Raw genomic sequence first — 17824 nt, forward strand, 5'->3', positions numbered from 1 at the left:
ACAGTGTAGTTTATAAAATCAAGAGTAGTTTTATTCTTCAGAATTTTTCTGATGTCTAAAGACTAGAATTCTTAAATAATGCACAATGAGATTGAAAATCCATTATTCCTGGTTTTGAACAATTCAAAAGTAAAATGCAAAATATTTTTCTATAGTATATTCATGAACAGATTTAGGAAAAACTTATTACAGTAGCTATTAAATTATTAAAGGCTATTGTATAATCATCCCTACACTCCTAAAATCTGGCTGGTCAAAATATTCAAGTTTGTTGATCATAAGCACCATGGAAACAATCAATGATGACCAACTGAAACAAGAAGGCTCTGTTTACATTTCTATCTCTCTGAGAGAGAGAGAGAGAGAGAGAGAGAGAGAGAGAGAGAGAGAGCAGTAAGCTGTTAGTTTATATTTCAGTTCCACACTACATAAGCAAATTCTTTCGAACAAAAAGGAAGTATACTTCGTTCGTCCCTATGAAAAGCATATAACAGTTAGTTGGATCTCAGGATGTTACAACAAAGAGCTACTTTCATCAAAATGGAATTCACATAATAAAGAAATGGCATTTCATCCCGAGAAAAAGGAAAACAAAGCGATGGAAAATGAAAAGAAAGCACAATTTTTACCCTGGCAAATAGATGCACAACCGCTCAGATCAGCGATGCGTGTAACAAAAATGTAATAAAAGTCCGACAAAGGTTTTACATGTATCATACGCTCCTGATTTCACACCGGATATTCAAACAATAACAACCCAAAATTCTTGGCGTGTTTGTTCTGCAAGTGATATACATAAAAGAAAAATTGTAAATGACATTTTAGTCAGTGCCGTTGGATGAAAGGATTTTTAACCAAACACAGCCCATTGAGAATCTCTCTCTCTCTCTCTCTCCTCTCTCTCTCTCTCTCTCTCTGATCTTGTAGCGGGAAATGGTTGTTTGGGAATGAGGGTGGAGGCATAAAAAACGTGCAGGAAGTCCTGTAATGGAATGAAAATGAAAAAGACTACCCAAATTGTCTAGATATGATAAAATGAAAGGGCATGTACGAACCACAAACGCATATGCATACCAGCATTACCTGATCAAACGGAATTCTTCAACATAGAACGTATTTACCTTATCCTCTGCAAATTCAGATAACGTTAACTTTATGATGAGAAAGTAAAATAATGTTCAATGTTATAAGAGTTAGGGACGACGAAACTATACATATTGTGGTTGCATACTAGAAAACTCTCGACCTGGTGATCTCCAGACTCGTGCTCGAACCCTGCTCAGACTCGTTAGTTTCTGTAAAAAATTAAAATGTCATTTTCTCTAAAAAGAAAAATATTTAATGGGATGGTCCTACCAGTTTTAACTTATACAGTACATCAGAAACTTGGAGCCTTTCTTGAGCCTTAAAACATGAGCTATAACAACTTAGAGAGTTATGGAAAGAATAATGATAGGATTAACAATGAGATATAAAAAAGAACAACATGGATACGAGAGCAAACTAAAAAAGAAGATATTCTTACAACGTGTATGAAAAAGAAATGGACGTGAGTAGAACATATAATAAGAATGATCGATTATAGATGGACATTAAGAATAACAAAATGGGTACCTAGAGATTGCAAAAAGAAGGAGGGAATAGAAGACGATGAATTGACAAACTAAAAGAGTTTGCGACTGTCAACTGTCATAGACCCTAAACAGATGCAAGTGGAACTTGTCTGAGGCCTTTCTCCTGCAGTGGACCAGTAACAGCTGATGATATATATATATATATATATATATATATGGTTACATTTTCAAGATTGTCAACATCTTTGAGATAATCAGTGAGTACTTAAAAGAGTAAATTGTACTAAATGATAAAGCCTTTTCAACAGATGACCAAACATTTGGGTTTAAAACTAAAGAACTTAATAACATCAGGAAGTAGAGGGGCACTCAGCAGAGCGCAGACCTCCATCATGGCAGCTTATTTCTCGACCTTTTGTTCAATTTTGACCTTTGACCTTAACATGTAATAATTGGCGGGGATTGTCAAACCCTCAAATATGAACCAAGTTTGCAGTATCTGTGATAAAGATGTCCAAACCTATGGCTGATTACGTGAATTGAACATTTTGCTTGACCGTGACCTTAACCTTTGACCTTGACCTTCCAAAATTTAGTAATTTCCAGCTTTTTACATAACAGTTAATCTATGCAAGTTTCATTACTCTGCAATCAAAATTGTGGCCAGGAATCTGTTCACAAATAAACACACAAAAAGGGGGTAAAACATAACCTCCCTCCAACTTCATTGGCGAAAGTAATAATAATCCCAGAAACACTAGACTTTTAATGACAATAAATTATAGGTATCCCTTTTTGTAAAACATTGGGAAACTAATCACATCGATGTTTTTTTTAAGAGCAATGAGCTATCAAGAAAAAAAATGCATTGCCTAATCATTGAATTACAGTTTTAAAAGTGAGTTTAATAATCGTGATATTAGGGCAATGACATCAATCAATATCCTGTTCATGTAAATTTTGGAGAACATAGAAAATTTTGATTATGATTTCCAAACCTGTAACTATGAATGAGTGAAACTATAAAAAAACATTTATATCTACTATAGGTCTCCCTACTTACACTTTGGCATTTAAAGTATTCTGGGGTTATTGCCACTATGGAGAGAGAGAGAGAGAGAGAGAGAGAGAGAGAGAGAGAGAGAGAGAGAGAGAGAGAGAGAGAGAGAAAGAGAGAGATGTACTACTTGACTTTCGATGATTGCTTAGATTTATCTAGGCCCAGTTCTTATGAACTAATTAGAAAGATTCAATCTCTTTGATTACAATGATTATTGGAGAATGAAACTCCAAAATCAAACCATTGTTCTCTGGTCTCTGGTAGTCTTCCACAGTCAGGCACACTATTCTATTTGCTTACTTATTTCCTTCCCTCGCTTGGCTAATTTCCCTGTTGGAGCTGTTGGTGTTATAGCATCGTGCTTTACCAAGTAGGGCTGTAGTTAAGCAAATAAGAATAATAATAATAATAATAATAATAATAATAATAATAATAATAATAATAATAATAATAATAATAATAATAATAATTTTTATTATTATTAATTCTATTATTATTATAATTATTATTATTATTATTATTATTATTATTATTATTATTAAATGCTAAGCTACAACCCTAGTTGGAAAAGCAAGACGCTATAAGCCCAGGGGCCCCAACAGGGAAAATAGCCCAGTTAGGAAAGGAAATAAGGAAAAATATATTTTAAGAATAGTAACAACATTAAAATAAATATTTCCTATTTAAACTATAAAATAACTTTAACAAAACAAGAGGAAAAGAAACTAGATAGAACAGTGTGCCCGAATGTACCCTCAAGCAAGAGAACTCTAACCCAAGACAGTGGAAGGCCATGGTACGGAGGCTAGGGCACTACCCAAGACTAGAGAACAAGGTTTGATTTTGGAGTGTCCTTCTCCTAGAAGTGCTGCTTATCATAGCTGAAGAGTCTATCCTATCCTTACTAAGAGGAAAGTAGTCCCTGAACGATTACAGTGCGGTAGTTAACCCCTTGGGTGAAGAAGAATTGTTTGGCAATCTCAGTGTTGTCAGGTGTATGAAGACAGAGGAGAATCTGTAAAGAATAGGTCAGACTATTCGGTGTCTGTATAGGCAAAAGGAAAGAACCGTAACCAGAGAGAGGGGTCCTAGGTAGTACTGTCTGGCCAGTCAAAGGATCCCATAACTCTCTAGCGGTAGTATCTCAACGGACTGCTGGTGCCCTGGCCAACCTACTACCTATCCTTATTATTTATCTATTTAAACTTAGGTTAGTTAATATCCAGTAATATTTTCATAAACGTGAAATATTTAATGAAGTTTTCGAAAAAGAGGAACTGACGTTATTGGTACGAAGCTGGAAGTGAACCCGGAAACAAGCCGTACTGGTTGTCTCTTGAACCATCTGGTGGTACTCAGATTACGTTACTTGGCATCTGTCATCAATTTCATTTAATTGTAAGGATCTTACTCATTTGCCACATGTTATTACCTCCGTCAAATCTTTCGGTTTCACAACTATCTAAATCACTCACGCCGTAGTGTCATATAGATACAAATAATCTCTCACATATAATAAAAAGATAGTGTCTGGCTACACACACAGACACACACATGTATAATATATATTATATATATATACTAATATATATATATATATATATATATATATATATATATATATATATATACTTCAGGTCACGCACAGCTCACCCAGCCCTCGAGTAGAGGGAGAGGGAACAGTCATACCGTGATGAGAGAGTGGTGCGCGTGTGTGTTTATGCATATCTATAAATATTTAACCGTCATTTTTGACGGGTCGCATACAATAATATTGAATAGTATAGTAGGGTACAGACCAAACTACCTTACATTTTTACGCAATACCTATTATGAAAACTTTTAACAAAATATAGAAAATACCAAATGCAGCCTATTCTGGTACCTGCAAAGTCACTTAAATTCTTGTTCGAGCCATTACCCTCAAATACTTGAACTTCTGTCACGTAGAAACTCGCCGATAACGTAGATAGGCCACATTGCTAATACAAAAGTATGCTGGCTCGTTCGTGACTCGCAAATACTTGTAAAATGTACAGTAATTCGAATGTTCAATAGCCAATGAAAAGAATGATTATTACAACCTCTTATGGACGACTCTTCCGACACCAAATCGAAATAAAATATTTTAAGAACAGTAACATTTAAATGAATATTTCCTATATCAAGCAAAAGAACTCAACCCCATGACAGGAAGACAATGGGACAGAGACTATGGCACTACCCAAGACTAGAGAACAATGGTTTGATTTTGGAGTGCCCTTCTCTTTGAAGAGCTGCTTACCATAGCTAAAGAGTCTCTTCTACCCTTACCATTGAGAAAGTAGCCACTGAACAATTACAGTGCAGTGGTTAACCCCATGTGTGCAGAAGAATTGTTTGGTAATCTCAGTGTTGTCCGGTATATGAGGACAGAGGAGAATCTGTAAAGAATAGGCCAAGCTATTCGGTGTATGTGTAGGCAAGGGGAAAGTGAACCGTAACCAGAGAGAAGGATCCAATGTAGTACTGTCTGTCCAGTTAAAGGACCCCATAACTCTCTTGCTTGTGTGTAGACTCGGGCACACTATTCTATTTAAGCCCTTCTCTTGTTTTATTGAAGTTTTTTATAGTTTAAATAGAAATATTTATTTTGGTGTTGTTACTGTTTTTAAACTTTCTTTTTTATTCCTTTCCTCACTGGGATACTTTCCCTGTTGGGGCCCCTGGGCTTATAGCATCCTGCTTTTCCAACTAGGGCCATAGCTTAGCAAATAATAATAATAATAATAATAATAATAATAATAATAATAATAATAATTACAAAACTTTTACTCTACTGTTACCAAGAAATTGATGAACATTACAATTTTTTATTCTTATTCAAAGAGGTTTTCAACATGCAAACTATTTCCCTCTTATTCTCTTAGGCTCTTGATGTAAGAGGGAAACCTAGTTAGGTCTACAGGCAATGCAGGGGGCACTGGATGTCCTCCCTACTGACCTACCCATAAAAACATCCATCCGTGGGAAAGTTTTTCCTGTCACACCGATCAGTTACCCGTCCCAACTTCGCTAGTCCGTCCTCCTTCCATCTAAATTCCCCAGCTTCATCAGAGAGAGAGAGATACACCCATTCCCAGAATTTCCCGTGTCCCCAATATGCTCGCATTTCCTATCATCTTACCTCACCCCATAGGTGTCCCAAGGTATCCCGGTCCCCATCCCTCCCCCTTTCTCCCAACCCCTCTCATCCCAAGACCTACCGTATTATCTACGAGTTCACAGCAGTGTGTGAATAGATCTGTTGTCATCTCTTAGCGGGGAGCCGTTACATGGCTTCAGTCTTAAATATGTTAATGACCGCGGCTCCTTCATTTCGGTATTGTATGTTTGCGCCAATATTGGTTTTGCCAAATGGCGTATTGACTTTTCTCACTGGACCGGCTATTTCATCGATAGGATTTGGGTTTCACGTTTATTACTTTGCGGGTTCTTTGGTTTGTTTAGCGATGGCCCGGCTCATTAGCATTTGGCGGGGTGGAGTAGAGCGCCTTTACTTAGTGTGCTTCGTGATGGGTTACTATGAGCTGAAAATTAATACTATTTTCCATCTATTATTTTAACTTATTTCAAATAAAAGTGCAATAATTTGGCAATATAGCAATATGTTAAAATATACTTCAGGGAATGTAAATTCACTCCAGAAAGGAAAGTTTTCTCACTATTTTTACAATGTGTTGTTTGTCAAACATTATCTTTTACTAAAACGAAAAAATTATCTCTCCTCTCTCTCTCTCTCTCTCTCTCTCTCTCTCTCTCTCTCTCTCTCTCTCTCTCTCTCTCTCTCTCTCTCGGAAAAAACTGTTTTCTTGTAGCGTTTCATGAATAACGGAAAATAAAAACAGCCGGAACCACATTCCTTCCTCATTATCTCCAGGGAAATCTCAATACGGTAAGAGATGAAATTGAAAAATGTAGTCAAGTAATAGGCTACTCTCGTGATTCAAATCACTTAAAAAATATCTTCCAAAAGACAAAAGTAATTAAAACTTACAGTTATGCATCGTGAGAACTACTTCGAAATATTCCAAGAAAAGGGGCGCAAGGCTAAGTAATTTTTTACTGGATTATCCGCTCTAGATAGGGTAGTATGGTATGTGACAAAAATGTATGCTATATATATATATATATATATATATATATATATATATATATATATATATATATATATATATATGTATATATATATATATATATATATATATATATATATATATATATATATATGTATATATATAATGCATACAGACATACTTGTACCGACATACGGCAATATCCTGTCTTGACCTTGTGATGCCAGAGGGGTAGGCTACAGGCAATGTGGAGTATGGTTAAGCAATTTAGAATATTAAAACAGTTTTGCATTGGAAGAGAAGTTAGCAGGAGAATGGCAGGTTTGATATCAAATTAAGTCAAGGCTGTGCTATGTCTCCGTAATCGTTTATTACGTTTACGCATAGTAATGCAAGAAGTTTGCAAAGGATCAGTAGACATACATACACGATTGTGGGACCAAAATATGGGTCGTGAATGGAGTGCTGAGAAACTGCATAAATCAGCGAAAATGTTTGAAAGTTTTTATAAGAGGATACTGTTACGCATGCATGAGATAACGAATAAGGTTAAAATCTTAAATGAAAGAAATGACAATTACAATTTTCCTTTGGAGAATGGAAAAATTTAAGTAATTGATTTGTATAAGCAGCTAGGAGTAAATATATTGGATAACATTAGCATAAGAAAATAGGCCAACCACAATAAGGGAAGCAATGAAGGTAGTAAAATCTGTAATTTAGATTACTTTACAGTGGCTATGGGGTCAAAAGTTGGAAATTATGAAGGGATTGTTTAGCCAACAATTTTTATTACAGAATAAAGACTGAAGCTATAGAAGAAAATTACTTTTGTATTATATACAGCAGAAATATAATCGAAAAGGGGAAAAAGCGAAAATATAGAAAACTGGTATATGTAGTCCTGGGATAATTTACTTGTGTGGAAAGAATATTATGATAAGTTGAAAGACATAGAGCATAAATTTCTGAAATTCTTGGAGGGAAGAGCAGAGGATTACATATTGGGAAATGGATGTGTGTCACTAAACACCAAAGATACATTAAAAGGGAGATATCTCATCATACAGGATATAAGAGAGTATTTACAAGAAAGCGGTGAGTAGTGATATATGTGAAACAAAAAGGTTTTGTGTAGCTGACGTGTACTAGATGCAAGAAAATTTTCATGCCGTGACAGTTTAAGCGAGGCGGGTTCATCCTAAACCCAGATGCTGAAGTAGGGATGTGGGAGTGATCGTTAACTTATACTGAAGGAAAAGTTATAAATTTAAAACAAAATATACATAAATACACACACACACACATATATATATATATATACATATATATATACATATATATATATATATATATATATATATATATATATATACTGTATATATCCTCACTCAAATACACACGCACATACACACTCAGACACATACATCCATACATACATACATACTTTATATATATACATATATACATACATATATACATACATAGACACGTACAGGCGATTGCTTCCGTACACACTCAATCCATGGGTATATAAAGTCTGTGTACACACACACACACACACACACACACGCACATATATATATATATATATATATATATATATATATATATATATATATATATATATACGCACACAGACTTTATATACCCATGCATTGAGTGTGTACAGAAGCAATCGCCTGTACGTGTGTATGTATGTATGTATGTATGTATATATGTATATATATATATATATATATATATATATATATATATATATATATAAATCATATATATATATATATAGAGAGAGAGAGAGAGAGAGAGAGAGAGAGAGAGAGAGAGAGAGAGAGAGAGAGAGAGAGAGAGAGAGAGAGAGAGAGAGAGAGAGAGAGAGACGTATCTCTTGGGCATGATCTTTTACGGAAATAAAATCTAGGTGACGTGTATGCGACATCCAAAATTATCCGGCTTCATACACCTCCGTTCAAGCTTCAGCAAATTACGAAAAATGCATCCATACTGTTCCATATAATATCTGTATTCTTGTGCCTACACATTTAACATAAGGTCTTCTTCTGGGCTACAATGGTTGAAAAATACTATAAAATTTCAATACAACAGCTTTGACGGTGAAAATTAGAAATATAAAAATATGTGTAAACTCCGAAAATAAATACAATTATTCGTTTCCTCTAACCGGAATGGAGGTATTTATAGTAAGAGAGATGTCTTCGGATTTTGGAATCCACTTGTTCATAATAGTAATAAGATAAGTATATTCATGCATATAGCAGTGGGTGTTATGTGGTTTCATCTAATGCCACCCTATTTTATGGGAAACAGATTTGCGTTAAAAATATGTCTGAATTAACATTTGAAAAGAAAACTATCTTCGAAAATTATATAAGCAAATTAAGATTTTTTATAGATTTGTTTTTTATGAATGGACAATTACTTTCATTCAAAATTATGAAATTTTGCAATCATACTCCTACACATTTGCAAAGTTTACAGACATATCGTAATAAATTAAAGTAAATTGTTATATAAAAATTTGGCATTGAAGACGACGACTTTTAGGGCAAAACAGAAACATTTTGAACACGCACAGAATTTAAAATATACACATTTATAAATATATAAATGTGTATATTTTAAATTCTGTGCGTGTTCAAAATGTTTCTGTTTTGCCCTAAAAGTCGTCGTCTTCAATGCCAAATTTTTATATAACAATTTACTTTAATTTATTACGATATGTCTGTAAACTTTGCAAATGTGTAGGAGTATGATTGCAAAATTTCATAATTTTGAATGAAAGTAATTGTCCATTCATAAAAAACAAATCTATAAAAAATCTTAATTTGCTTATATAATTTTCGAAGATAGTTTTCTTTTCAAATGTTAATTCAGACATATTTTGTGATATAGGAAGCCCTTCACAATTCAAGGGAGATTAATCATTCGTATTAGGAGCAGACCGGAAAAAAATAAATTATCAATATCCTTGGATGGTTTATTTCCCATCAATTCCCTTTTCGGTTATTTCACAATCCATCTATAAATATCCCAATCAGTACTTAAGTATATTATACAGTTTTCACTTTTACATAAATTGATTACCCTAATGTCACATATTCCATATTTTACTAACTATTGCGACTGATCTGAAGTAAGCAGTTTTAAAGTAATAAAGATCGCTGAAGAGTACATTCTAGTTATAATCACAGTTTCATTAGATGTGGAATAATTAGCTTTAGTTAATAAAAGGTAAACCCCAATTATAGAAAAACTAAATATTGTGCAAAAGCGGGGAGCAGTGTAAACAAGAACAAGAACTGTGAAAAATAATGATCATTGTTATTTTTCATCAAAACACTTCAACTTAATACAGGGATGTATACATCCAGGTATTCCATTTTCAAATAAAAAAAATATGGCGTTGTTTAACCAAAATAAAAAAATAAAAATACAAAATTGCAATAATGCTGAAAAAAAACCCGCACCAGGAACACCTCCAAACACTAAAGGAAAGGGAAAGAAGAATCAGGAGAAAAAAAAAAAAAAAAAAAAAAAACCCGAATTTCCTTTCGAAGGCTAAGATAAAATATATTTCAGATCAGAAAGGGAGAAAACGCTGCGGTCCATCAAACGGTAGACTGGAATGTAAATTAGTCCTCGAGCGATGTCTTTCAGAGCCCGCCAAGCATTGTCTCACCGAGGCGGCTTACCTGTGACACCTAAGTGACGGTGTTTTATTAGTGGGTGAGTACCTGTGTGGCGGAATGTGGTGAAGAGGCGGGAAGAAGCACAGGTAATTACCGGGGGGTAATTCTTTGTTTGAATATGCATACATCTGTCACATTACTTGAACCAAATATACGCAAATACACACAAGCATATTTACCTATGTAACCAACCCATCAGAGTAATAGTATCAGTGTATTTGTATACTTGCATTACTTGATGCGTATCCCATCATTACGTCAATTTTTATATAAAAAAAAATCAGGGGATTTAGTGACGCCCATGAATGCCTTCAACTTACTCTTGTTCATATATTCAATATCCTTACCATTTAAAATACATCAGAGAAATTCGTGATTTCTGATTTGTCGCACGTCAGGAGGTCGATGGATTAGGATCGGGTTAATGTAAACAAGAATAAACAAGGAGTAAAGAGCAGCAAATCTCGAAACATAAACGTAATGCAAAACCAAAAGAGAGGGATGGAAAACATAAAAAAAAAATGGAGAGAAACTCCATCTAAAATTTTTGGCATTATCCGATACAAATAAAGCATGCGTAAATGACATTACTGCTGACTTTGTTGATACAGGATTAATTCGCCTTAATTTTTTTTCTAATCTAATGTTTCATAACATTTCTTGAAAATATAGATATATCCTGGAATTTATCTCCAATCCTGATCCACACTGTTAATTTGTTCCCCGACATTTTCATATAAACTATTGTCACAAAACAAGCAAAATCATCCTCATTCATATACCAAAATTATTATTTCGTTTATTTCAATTTCATAATGTCTCATATACAAGACACACTGGTAATGTAGGGTTCATATATCATAACAATAGAAACTTTCGGAGACACGTTTGCATACTAGCAAATCTGCATAAAAATAGTACAGCTGGCAGATCTAAAAATGTGGACTACATATGATCCATGCAGATTGTTATCTGTACATTGCGCCATTGCATAAACTGCATCTAAAATGATCGTTGGGATTTGCTTTCAGATATTAACAAAGTAACACCGACTTAGAGAACAGATATGGAGTAATAGAAGTGCATCTCTCTCTCTCTCTCTCTCTCTCTCTCTCTCTCTCTCTCTCTCTCTCTCTCTCTCTCTCTCAAAATTATTCGGACCTTAAATCCCAGTACATATAAAAACTGTTACCTTAGAAAATGATAATATATATTTCATTTTTGAAGTTATGTTATAACATTTAATTTATCAAAATTTTCAGGAACATGTGTCCACCTATATATAGTCTAAATGATTATGAACGGCATACAGATCTCCAAATTTATTTCAATCAAGTTTCCAACTTCCGTTTATAATTTGTTAGCCGTGAATATTTCCTTATCTTTCCGAAGGGAACAAACTTCATGGACTTAAAGATGAAACAAATTGACAACGACTATACAATAAACCAGATGAAATTTAATTATAATTATTATATTCTACAACCAAATATCTGCCGCTTCTGACACCTCTTTTAAGACATATTGAAATATGTTTCAAAATGCTTGCTCAAGCACGTTTATTTAAAGGTGATGAATCGTGTTGCACATGAGGAACTGAACGTACTTTCATAAAATCCGGTAAATGTATTTTTGGAAAGCTACGAAACAAGGTTCCTGATAAAGAAAAAGATATCTACTAGTCAGCACTGAAACAGACTACATAACCTTGCAAACATAGTCTAAAATATGCTAGAACATGTTTCAAAAGACCACGGAAAGTTGTTCCCTTAAGCGGGGTTTACACGGGCGAGCAGCTCGTCGAGCCTGGCTCGACAACCCTGTGTTTGAATTGATGTTCGAGCGTGTAAACGGGCTATTTGGTTGTCGAGCGCGCTCGTCGAACGGCTCGATGAAAGTCAGGCTCATCCTGACTTTTGTGGGCGGAGCTACATTGTTTGACGAGCGGTGTGAACGTGTGAACGGGTGTCGAGCATCGAACCTCAGTTATTATTCAAACCTGCTAGAGGAAACATCATCAAAGAAATGCATAATTGCTGCCATTAATGAAAGCAAGAATGAGAAGGAAGTCGTACTTGATTTCATACATGCATATCGAGCTCATCCAGCTTTATGGAAAGTTAAATCAAAAGACTATTCCAATAAAATAGCCAGAAACAAAGGAATAGCGGACACTCAGTCTCTCATGTGGAGTTATGGCCTTCCTCATAGTAATGAAAGGGCTGACACGATTCGGTAGATCAATGTACGTGTCTTCATCCATACGCAAATAATTGCGCCAGTCATCAGGCTCTCATTTTAAAGCAACAAGCAAGTTGGTATATGAAAATTTCTCTCTTTTTTTTTCCTTCTTAGTGCCACTGCTAAAGCAATGGCTATCAAATCGTCCTGGTCGAGAGACATGTTGACGTTGTTTTAGCACGAGGCACACTGAGGCTCGATGTACTGTCTGAAAGCTCTTCGAGCCGTTCTACAAGTAGGTTCGACAACCGGGCTCGACGAGCTGCTCGGCCGTGTAAACCCCGCTTTACGTACCAAAGCGAATTTGTTTCAGCCGTTTCAACAAGTCCAATTCAAGACAGGAGGGGAAATATGATAACTAAAACATGTTAAATCCCGCCCCATGATATTTAATACAAATTATTTTAAGTGAAGCATGTAACATAATAAGACAGTGTGATATGTTGCACGATGTTGAATGGCTTACAAAGGTCATCCTCAGCCAAGTAAACATTCTTACTCGTACTCTTTCGGTATACATTTAATTTTCACATATTGCAACAAATTATTCGCTTAAAATAATAAAATAACAACGAGCGCGGCAAATAAAAAAATCAAATATTTGTGATAACATTTCAAACGCAATTAACTGCAATTAACAAGCCCTGAAGGTCAGCATTAATTATGAATTCTTACTAACGTGTATAAAGCATTAGACCTCTTCTTACTCGGAATATTGAATAAATAGCTATTTAAAAAAAACAATAGGGTATGATAAAAAGAAATTTGGAAGCACCAACATCAAAATATCAAGAAATAAAATAGCAAAATAGAAGCCTTTATCAAACCTTCCATATTTTCTTTATGTAATATGGGTGTACTTTCAAAATATTAAGTATCACATGCTATAAGAAAGTTGCTCAACTCTTGCGTTTAAGATGATTTATAACTACATTCATATGCCTGCCTCTCTCTCTCTCTCTCTCTCTCTCTCTCTCTCTCTCTCTCTCTCTCTCTCTCTCTCTCTCTCTCTCTCTCTCTTAATAGCCTACTGCATCGCTCTTTCCGGTAAAATAGTACTGTTTCTAATTATACACGTAACAATTTGTCAACGTTTACTTGTTTACATATCTTTATATAGATGTGTTATACATTCTGTATGGGTATAGCTGTTTGCATGTATAATCTTATGTTAAATGCACGATGTACATTTTGATAAGGTCTTTTATCTAAATATTATACTGTTAATTCTCTAAATTCCCTCCCTAACCTTAAAGTTCATAAGTACTGAGAGAGAGAGAGAGAGAGAGAGAGAGAGAGAGAGAGAGAGAGAGAGAGAGAGAGAGAGAGAGAGAGAGAGAGAGAGTCCTAAGCCTTTCGTTGTAGCCCGAAGTCCAGGCGTCTACTTTGGTGCCGCCTTTCAGATGTCCAACCTATATCTACCAGGTAGAGTAGTGTCGTGTCTCAAAACAAACAGTGTAATAATAATACTCAGGAAGCCATCTGAATATAAATTCTGTGTGGAACGTGCGAGCCATGACGTTAGGAATGTTTGAAGAATAATTACACCGAGAAAGCTTAAGCTATACTTCAAAGAAAGCAGAGTGAAAATCCTTGCGAAATATGACGTTAATAGCTCAGTATGCAAACATAATTCATTCTTTAATGCTTGAAAATTTATCCACCAGGTATCCCGTACAAAAATAATATTAATAATTCCATTTTAGTTTCGGTAATCCATCGATTTCCAGAGCAAATTTTTTTTTTCCAATATGGCTTTAGAATGTTAGACTTCATCCTCTGCAATTTTCAGAGAGTGTTATGCATTTTTCATGACTACTTAGTAATCGCAAAAATGGGGAAAAAAATATGTAAATAGTTCACTCATCACCTATAGCGTTACTTTGATTTATAAATTTACATTTTCTAATGAAAAAATGGAAACAGGATTTCAAACTTAAAAAAAAAATCCCTATAAAATAAATTTTATCTAAACATCTACAAGTATATCACACAAATTATATATATATATATATATATATATATATATATATATATATATATATATATATATATATATATATATATATATATATATATATATATATATATATATATATATATATGTGTGTGTGTGTGTGTGTGTGTGTTAGCATGTATGTGTATTCATCATACGCATTAATCACAATTTGGAGGCTTTAGTGTGTGAGGTTGCTGATCACGTACTTTTCCTTGACCGCAACAGATACTAGCACTCGTTCACAACTGGGTGAACTGGTAGGTGGTGCACCGGATTGATCAACGACATAACAAAAGATATCTAGTGCTGAGACCACGTTAGGTGATGGCATTTTAAAACCTCGGACTTTGGGGTCGTCGCATCTTTACTCCTAAATTATGTTTATCAATCTTTTGCTTTGTTGTCATGCTGAACAGAATCTCTATCACATCAAAACAAAGAAAAATGCATTACCAGTGATTATTAAAATTATGGAGTGATACAAGTAAAAATATTGGTCATAACAGGAAGTGAAAGTGCATGAACCTGTTTGGCGTATGCCATATACAGTATACACACACACACACACACACACACACACATATATATATATATATATATATATATATATATATATGTGTGTGTGTGTGTGTGTGTGTGTGTGTGTAGTAAACAAAATGAGATTATGAAATGTAAAATGACACTTTCTCTACAATGATAAGTATGGTCTTGCCAGTGTTAACTTGTGCATAAAAAAACTTAGACCCCTAGAACATAAGTTAGTTACAACCAAAAGAGCTATGGAAAGAATAATGATGGGAATAACACTAGTAGACAGAAAAAGAGCAACATGGATAACAGAACAAACTAAAGTTGAGGATATTTCAACATGTAAGAAAGAAAAAACGATGGACATGGGCAGGACACATAATGAGAAGGACATGTAATAGATGGACAAGAAGAATAACATAATGCGTCCCTAGAGATTGTAAACGAAATAGGCAAAGGAAGAAGGACGACAGATTGACGAGCTAAGAAAATTTGCGGATATAGACCGGCATAGAAAGACAATAAAAAGACGCGTGTGGAAGGACACGTCTAATTCTTTTTTTTTTTTCTGCAGTGGACTAGCAACGATGGGATATACATAAACAAATACACACACACACACACACACACACACACACACATATATATATATATATATATATATATATATATATATATATATATATATATATACTGTATATATAGATACACTGTATTTGAGTGCAGGTATATTCGCGATAAATGCAAGAGCACTTTTATCACCAACCATTTTAAGACAACACCTCTCCAATTCCCTGTATCTCTTCTTATCTCCAGCGTTGAAATTCTGAAAGAAAGGCAGAATTTAGTTACAGTATGTGTAACTCCATTAATTCAAACGGCAGCTGTCTCAGCCAAAAACTTACCGCGTACCTCCCAGCACTTGTGAATTATTTGTTTCACTAACTTGTTATCGCCAATTCTTCCCTCATGATCAAACACGTTTTTCAAATAATACAGGCTATTTCCATTTTTCACCCTATCAATGCATTTTACACCACGAATATTAAACAATATTTAACCTTATTTTCTTTCATTTGCATTCATTTCATAAAGGAGAGTTAGTTCAAGTACCCGTTAACACATTTCCTCCTTGGCGTCTACAGACTATTCTAGATTCCTAACCGTCATTTGCACTCATCCTGCTACCTTCTTTGCTTTCCATATCCTTTGACTCATCTCTTCATCCATCTTCCTATAATCCAATATACTTCAAGATACTTATACGAAACAACCAGTTCCCCTCTTCCTTCAAGCATAACAAAATTCATTGCTACACTGCACTTACACATATACACTGTAAGTTTCCATTTTCCATCTATACACAGCCCTTGTATCTTCGTAAATTTTTTTCTGTTTAATGATAACTCAAAAATCCCTCAATGTTTAAGGCAGTATTGAGAGAGAGAGAGAGAGAGAGAGAGAGAGAGAGAGAGAGAGAGAGAGAGAGAGAGAGAGAGAGAGAGAGAGAGAGATTTTCATACAGAAAAAAGAATTTGCAACGCCCGTTTATTAATGACAGAAATGTGGGTGGGATGGTATAAAATGACGAAAGGTATTCACCACGGGAGGATGATAAATGACAGCATATACAATGCTACTGAACAAAAAACAATAAAAAAAAAGTTGAAAGTGTTATGTTGATGAAAGAAATTCTGGAATTAAATTATGTTAAACATACAAATAAAACGGAAATTACGTTCAAGTTCATAGAATATCAAAAGACAAGCGACACTAAAAATACACTAAAATGGTAAGGAAAAAAATAAGTAACGTTTACTCTAAGAATTTTCATAATTTCTTCAACGGAATTTAACGGGTATGGTAAGACTTGAAAATTACCTACCATGTTAGCTAAATGTAATATCAACACAGCCCCCTGCTGTATTCGTCAAGTACAGTGTGAGAAGTTCCCCATTCAGAAACCTCATTACATGCTAGACAAAGGAGATAAGAGGGGGATGTTGTTTGACGCTCCAAACATACCACATCGAACTCACGTTTTACAGACGGCTTTTCAAATTCTCCTGGTGTTTGGCTAAAAAAAAAATACAGGACAAGAAAGAAGGAAAACTAAAAAAAAAAGAAAGAAAAAAAAAAAAAAAATGCCGTGACAGTCATCGAAGCATTCGATGGGTCGTGGAATACAGCTAATACAGTAGAGATTCTCTTGCTACGATTCTCGACTGGGAAATGGACCTTACCGTCGCGCGGGCTAAAAACAAGCTAAATGGGTGTTTCGGGAAACGAACAAAGCACCCATGACAAATTAAAGTTGATAGCTGACAATTCCATTTCCGATCGCTTAGGGTCCAAACCCCCACAGAACATAAATGGATCGACCGACCTTATTGCACTCAAATCGAAACCGCTCGATTTAGATACTAATGGATGTGTGATGGCTTGGATGAGACGGGGAGAGGATCCCCTAGAGCTGTACTGTGGCTTTCACAATGCAATAACAAACTGTAGGCGTGAAAGAGAGACAGGGTAGATTGTGGGCGTTACGGGTCAAGCTATTAGTAACAGACCTAGCTACATTTTGTGATAACTTCCCT

General features: G+C 34.8%; 1 long non-coding RNA gene across 2 annotated transcripts in view; it reads right to left on the reverse strand.

The window, feature by feature from the left end:
- The window catches only part of LOC137627326 (uncharacterized), a 700057-nt gene that overhangs the window by 26629 nt on the left and 655604 nt on the right, over positions 1-17824 (reverse strand). The window contains exon 5 of one of the 2 annotated variants that reach the window (XR_011041145.1): positions 935-1295. The exons of the other annotated variant lie outside the window; for it this stretch is intronic. This is a non-coding gene — a long non-coding RNA (uncharacterized lncRNA). Of the gene's footprint in view, positions 1-934; positions 1296-17824 lie in introns of those variants that run through there. 2 annotated transcript variants of the gene reach the window in all.

This window comes from Palaemon carinicauda, chromosome 2 (assembly GCF_036898095.1).
Source record: "Palaemon carinicauda isolate YSFRI2023 chromosome 2, ASM3689809v2, whole genome shotgun sequence".
NCBI lineage: Eukaryota > Metazoa > Arthropoda > Malacostraca > Decapoda > Palaemonidae > Palaemon > Palaemon carinicauda.